Here is a 6,362-nt window from a genome sequence, read left to right as displayed (position 1 = left end):
GAGAACATTCTATTCTCAGAGTATAATCTAGAGTATTTTACACCCATTCAAACATTATAGACATTTCCTGATAACATAATTTAGAAAGATGATCTAATTACTGCCTATGGTGTACACACAGCACTCACATGCTTGCCAACATACAATGAACCTTTTCCCCCTTTCAAAGTATACACAGAGAGAAACTCTAAAAGCTTTGGATGCAGTTCTTGTTTTGCTGAAAGCCTTTTCCATCTCTTTCATGATCCTGGCCCTCATCCCATAGCTTTTGTATCTGTACCTTCACAGTAATGTGTTACACTGAAATTATCTAGAAGGATCTCAAAGCATTTTACAAAAGACATTCAGGAATCAATTCATGTAGCACTAAAATTCGTCTATTTGGTGGTGGAGAATAGCAGCCAGATGAACAATTGGCACATGGCATGCTGCATAATGGTGGGGAGTGGTCAGGGGAATTTTAGCTGCAGCAAACTTCTCACCTTAAAAAAGGTGCCATGGATCTTTAATGTCCATATAGAGCAGACAGGATCTCAGTTTTTAAGAGCTTGTCTTAATGCTCCAAAGTATGGGTTGAAATTCATCTGATGTATTTTAAAAGTACCGTATATACTTGTTCATTAGCCCGTTCATTTATAAGCTGACCCCCCAAGATGGATAGGTAAAAATAGTAAAAACTGTATGACCCTTTCATAAGCCGACCCTTATTTCAGGGGTTGGGAAACTTTGGCTCCTGGCCCATCAGGGTGAGCCGCTGGTGGGTTGGGATGTTTTGTTTGCCTGGAGCGTTCACAGGCACGGAGACCCTCAGCTCCCAGTGGCCGTGGTTTGCCGTTCCCAGCCAATGAGAACTGCGGGAAGTGGTGCGCCACTTCCCACAGCTCCCATTGGCTGGGAACGGCGAACCGCGGCCACAGGGAACTGAGGGGCTCCATGCCTGCAGACGCTCCAGGTAAACAAAACGACAATGTATTAGATATTCAATTCAATGATTTCACAGAGTTTAAAATCATCAAATTTTGGTGTAGACCCATTTATAAGCCGACCCCCGCTCTTTGATGCGTCACTTTTTTACCAAAAATAGTTGGCTTATGAACGAGTATATACGGTATGTCCTATTCCGTAAATGTAATTGTGATGGTCCTATTATTATGGCTCAAGATTGATGTTTTGAAGCACTTTGATCATGGAAATCAGCACACAAGCGCTGTGTTACATCATGATCACAGGGGTGGGAGAAAGTATAGCATGGAACATTAGAGTCACAACTTTTCACATCCAAGTCACTGCTTCAAATCTGCCTGAATTCAGTGGTGACTGGAATATTTTTCTCCATAATGGCAGCTTATGTGAAATAAGCAAGCAGTCCTCACTGTGTTTCGTAGTCAATAGATACCTGCATCACAAAAAAGAAAAAAAAAATCACCCCTGCAATTATGCCCTAGTCAGCAGCCTCAGCTGAGAAGTCAATGATTGAACTGGTCATGAAGACTTAACTACCGTCTAGTCTAGAAAGTGGTCCCTTCACAATACATTTTTCCTCATTACAAAGGCACTGCATAATGGAACAATTTAGCTCAGCTGTCAGTCTCAGCTAAAGATAGGTCTGGAACTGTAATAGGAGATAGGAGAGATGCAGGTTAGGACTGAGAAGCCTTGGCAGAGCGGTCAATAGGAACTGTGCCCACACTTATGGGAGTTTTGCCATCGACTTCACTAAAAGCAGAATCAGACTTTAAGCCTTATGCAATACTCTTTTGTATGTTGCGTCCCTGTTTATCTGAGAATCTGGCTCTCTCCATGTTATACTGCAACAGTGGAGGTCAGCTTCAGTGCTGGAATGGTCAGTCACATTGGATGGCTACATCTTGGGGCTGGAGACAGTAGAAAGCCCTGAACTCTAGAATTTGCTTTCCCATGTAGGTCCAAATTTTGCCACATTGCAAATGCCCACCTATTAAACTAGGCTTTTCCTGAGGGATTGGGGTGGAGAAAGTCTTAGTTGCTGGTGGCGGGGGATATTTTAGCTGGCAGTGTGTTAATGATGGGAATTAGGTAAAAAACATTTTTATTACTACACCTCTACCCCAATATAACGTAACCCGATATAACACAAATTTGGATATAACGCAGTAAAGCAGCGCTCTGGGTGGTGGGGCCGCGCGCTCCAGCAGATCAGCGCGTCTGGCTCCGACACACTGCTCTGAGTGGCGTGTTAATGGTGCCAGGCCGGGGCCGAGGGGTTGGATAAGGGACAGAGGGTCTCGAGGGGCGGTCAGGGGACAGGGGGGGTTGGATGGTTCGGAGGTTCTGGGGACGGGGCGGTCAGGGGACAGGGGCATTAGATAGGGCGTGGGAGTCCCGGGGGGCCTGTCGGGGGCGGGGGTGTGGATAAGGGTCGGGGCAGTCAGGGGACAGGGAGCTGGGGGGGGGTTGGATGGGTCGGGGGTTCTGAGGGGTCAGTCAGTGGGCAGGAAGTGACTATTAATAATGGAAATGCTCGAGGCCAAAGCAAGTTCGATATAACGCGGTTTCACCTATAATGTGGTAAGATTTTTTGGCTCCCGAGGACTGCGTTATATCTGGGTAGAGGTGTAATTGTCCATAGAAAATAATAAATAAAATGATTGTGTATCCCCCACTCCTGTGGGAACCACATTTACATACGATTAAAGAAGAGGAGGGGATGGAGTTTCCATCACAGGCCTTGTGTACAGTAGGGCTAAAACAGTACTAACTAAACTGGTTTCAAATACCTCTTAAGGTTGGTTTGGCTCCCACGGCTTGCCTGCACACCACCATATCAGTATCAGAGGGGTAGCCGTGTTAGTCTGGATCTGTGAAAGCGGCAAAGAGCCGCTACCACTATATCAGAACTCTTTAAAAAAAAAAAAAAAATCACACTCTGGACTAGGCCCCCAATCCTGAAAAGGGATCCACACACACACAGGCCATTCACTAGGAAGCTGATGGGGCTCTGCGTAGGAGTAAGGGACTGCGTCTGCACAGCCAGAGGTGAAAGTAAGCCGGTACGGCGTACCGGTAAGAGCCGGTGCGCCGTACCAGGACCGGCTTTCCGAGAGGGCAATTTAAAGCCCTTGGGTAGCGGCAGCGGGGCTGCGGCGGGGATTTAAAGGGCCCCGGACCTCTAGCCACTGCTACCCCCCGTGGGGCCCTTTAAATCCCGGCCTGAGCCCTGCTGCCCGAGCCCTGGGGTAGTGGTAGTGGCAGGGCTCCCAGCCGCCGCGGCTCCCAGCCGCCTCTGCAGCTGGTAGCTCGGGGGTGATTTACAAGGCCCCGGGCTCCCAGCTGCCACTACCGTAGCTGGAGCCCTGGCCCTTTAAATCAAGATTTAAAGGGACCGGGGATTTAAGGCCCTGCCTCTTCCGGTTGAGGCCACGCCCCCTGCTGAGGACTCCGGCGTACCGGTAAGTCCTCTAACTTACTTTCACCCCTGGGCACAGCCTTCACAGGACTGGGACTTCAAGGTCTCTCAGGTGCAGAGCATGGATTTGAAGCAGTTATGGGCTATCTTCATATGCCCAGCAATTGAAGGAGGGATGAGATCCCCTACCTCCTCCCCCGCCCCCAACTTCCCTTCCCTCCTGTACTGTCCTCGTCCCAGCTCTACTAGAAAAATAGAGTGGGGGGAGAGACAAAACTGAACGTCCGCCCCATCCTTCCACCTACTGTGTCCTTCTCCCAGCCCCATCACCTCACCCTCTGCCACTGACCATGGCCTGGTGAGCCATCCTGCCAGCAAGGCAGGTTGCAAAGAAGGATAGCACCAGCTACCGCAGCACTTCCTGCTATGCCCAATGCTGGGAGGCGCTATGCACAGCCTGAGGAGGCCTCACCGAGCAGCTCCCTCCCTCACTCACTCCACAGCGGAGTCAATGCAGCAGTGTGAGGAAGCACCTTGGAGAGTGATTAGCTGAAGCGCTTAGTCAGGAGTCTGTGGAGAGGCCAGGAGTTTGAGAGGAAAGGGGGCAATTCCCGAGGGCATGACCAGGAGTATGAATTGGGGTGGTGAGGAGGCCAAGGGAGAACTAGGAGTGTGAGCTGGGATACAGGGAAGAGGAATGTGAAGGCCAGGCACGCATCCAGGCATGTGAGTTGATATAGAAAAGGCCTAGGTGGTGAACTAGGAGTGCTAGGGAGAGGCCTGGAGGGTAGGACCATGAGAGGGAAGGACTTTTACAAGCAAGATGCTGCTTGTACAAACAATACCCTCCAAGATTACAGTCATGCAGCCCCTCATGTTACCAGTACATGTACCAAGGGCTGTAATTCACGTTCGCTCTAGGGAGAGAGAGAAGCAGAGAATGGAGAGAGCGGAGGAAACTTGGTGAGGAGAGAGAATGGAAATAATTCAGATGGGTTGTGGGGAAGCAGGAGAGAGAGTGCAAAGGAAGCATGAGACTAGAACTGGCCTCCTTACCACAGCACATGTACATCAAATGAAGCTGGTATATTAGGGACAGGCACCTCCTGCTTAGAAATCAGTATCTCTAACGCTGGGGCTATGTTGCTGTTTTTTTAAACTAGCAGCCCCTTCTATCCTAGGCTTCTGTGACCCAGGGCAGTCACTAAACAAACAGTAACTGGCAACTGTGAGGGTCATTAGTGCTAACTCAAGCAACCTGTGCTGTTTGTAACTCCCTGACCTTGCGCCCAGGCAAGGCTTAGGAAGCTGTATTTTACCAGTACAGCAGGAGTCTGACTGGGACAAGGGGAAGGTGAAAGGATTATGAGCAGTGCTTGAATTATGGGAAAAAGTGTTTGCGGGGGGGGGGGAGGCTGAATGTCAAGTGTCTTGCTTTAATTTAAACAGTAACCAGAAGAAAGAGGTCCATGAGACAGAAGTGAGGTAGCCCTTAAAAGTAATAAGGGGGCCTGGCCTCTGTAAGCACCCTCTCCCCACTGTAATTTACACAGTGGTTATGAATTTAGTGATTGTTAGCAGTAATTCTTAGGCTGTGCTCACTGGCTTCATCTTACTACTGGGAGCTTGGGAGAAAAGAGATGCTAACCCGAAGGAAAATAGAAGCAACTGAATGCTACCCTGCTTAGCAGAAAAGAAAGGTAAGAATAAGTTCTTGTTTGAACACGTGAGGGAACTACTGGTAGTCCTTATGGTACGAACCCCTCTTTTGCCTTAATGCCTATAGGGTACTGTCCCAAATCCCCAGTCTGCACTGGGCCAGGAACTGTCTGATGAACCTGGTTTAAAACTGGTTCAGGTGAAATCTGCTGCTGTGTGGATTGGCTGCCCAGTGTAGATAGGCCCAAAACTATACAGTTTCTAAATACAGTTTAAGTACAGTTTTAACTCTGTCCATGCTAACTGGCTAAACTATATTTAAGCATGGTTTAAAACAACAACAACAAATGCAGTTTTTAGATGGGGCCACAGAGGGGATAAACATTAAGTAGGAAAAATTAGGGGGAGGAGGGGATACAGACTAGAGAAGGGAAAAAATCTAAACATTTTTGAAAAAATATTACTGTACAGAACTCAGCAAGACATTCAATTTATAAAGTACCTGGTTTTTGAATGGGAAAATTGAGATTAAAATATTAATCTCTGATGATTTCATTGTGGAGCAACAAAAATGAGGGTGGCTGAAAGGATTGACCTATGAGAAAAGATTAAAGAGCTAAATATGTATAGCTTGGCTAAGCAACAGCAGGGGATGAGGAACATATCTGCAGTGTGGAAACACAGAAGAGGGAGGATTATTATTTAGGGAGTCACAAGGAATTTGAGTAGTGGTGAGAAGAAAATTAAATTGTTTAGGGTGAATGCTACAAAAAAAAACTCCCCTAAGACAGTGACATATCTCCAAAAATAAGTATTGAAAGCACTACTGTTTGGAACATTTAAAAACAACATTGGACTAAACCCTGGAGCCAATATTTTAAAAAGTGACTAGTGATTTTAAACACCTCCATTCCTGAGTATCCAACCTGAGACACCTTAAAAAGGGCTTCATTTGCAAAAGTGGGTGCTCAGTTCTTTCTATAAATTTGGCCCCTTTTAAGGTTTCTCAGGTTGGGCACCCAACATTGCTAGTCACAATATTTTGGCCTATGCCAATCTGGGATTCCTCAACATAGGGGAAAATCATCCCCTGGGCAGCTATGTTGGTTTTAGAACAGCTCTGCAAAGGCTTTACTAAGGCTGCTCTGAGACTTTGCTTATAAAAACAAAACCAAGAAACTGAATACCTTGGTATTTGAGTTAACTGAAATGGACTGAGAAAGCCCAGTCCTCTTCCCTTCCCCCACCTGAACAGCTGAGTACACATAACTATCAGTGAAGTCTGAATAAAAGCAAAATCTGCAAAAAATAAATAAAT

At 47.0% G+C, this 6,362-nt stretch overlaps 1 long non-coding RNA gene across 1 annotated transcript in view; it reads left to right on the top strand.

The window, feature by feature from the left end:
• Window positions 1-4,462: 4,462 nt before the first annotated feature.
• The window catches only part of LOC122462835, a 51,146-nt gene continuing 49,246 nt past the window's right edge, over window positions 4,463-6,362 (top strand). The window contains exon 1 of the long non-coding RNA XR_006285672.1: window positions 4,463-5,085. This is a non-coding gene — a long non-coding RNA (uncharacterized LOC122462835). The remainder of the gene's footprint in view (window positions 5,086-6,362) is intronic.

The sequence above is a fragment of the Chelonia mydas genome, chromosome 14 (assembly GCF_015237465.2).
Source record: "Chelonia mydas isolate rCheMyd1 chromosome 14, rCheMyd1.pri.v2, whole genome shotgun sequence".
NCBI classification, from domain to species: domain Eukaryota; kingdom Metazoa; phylum Chordata; order Testudines; family Cheloniidae; genus Chelonia; species Chelonia mydas.
This window is presented reverse-complemented; position numbering and strand designations above follow the sequence as displayed.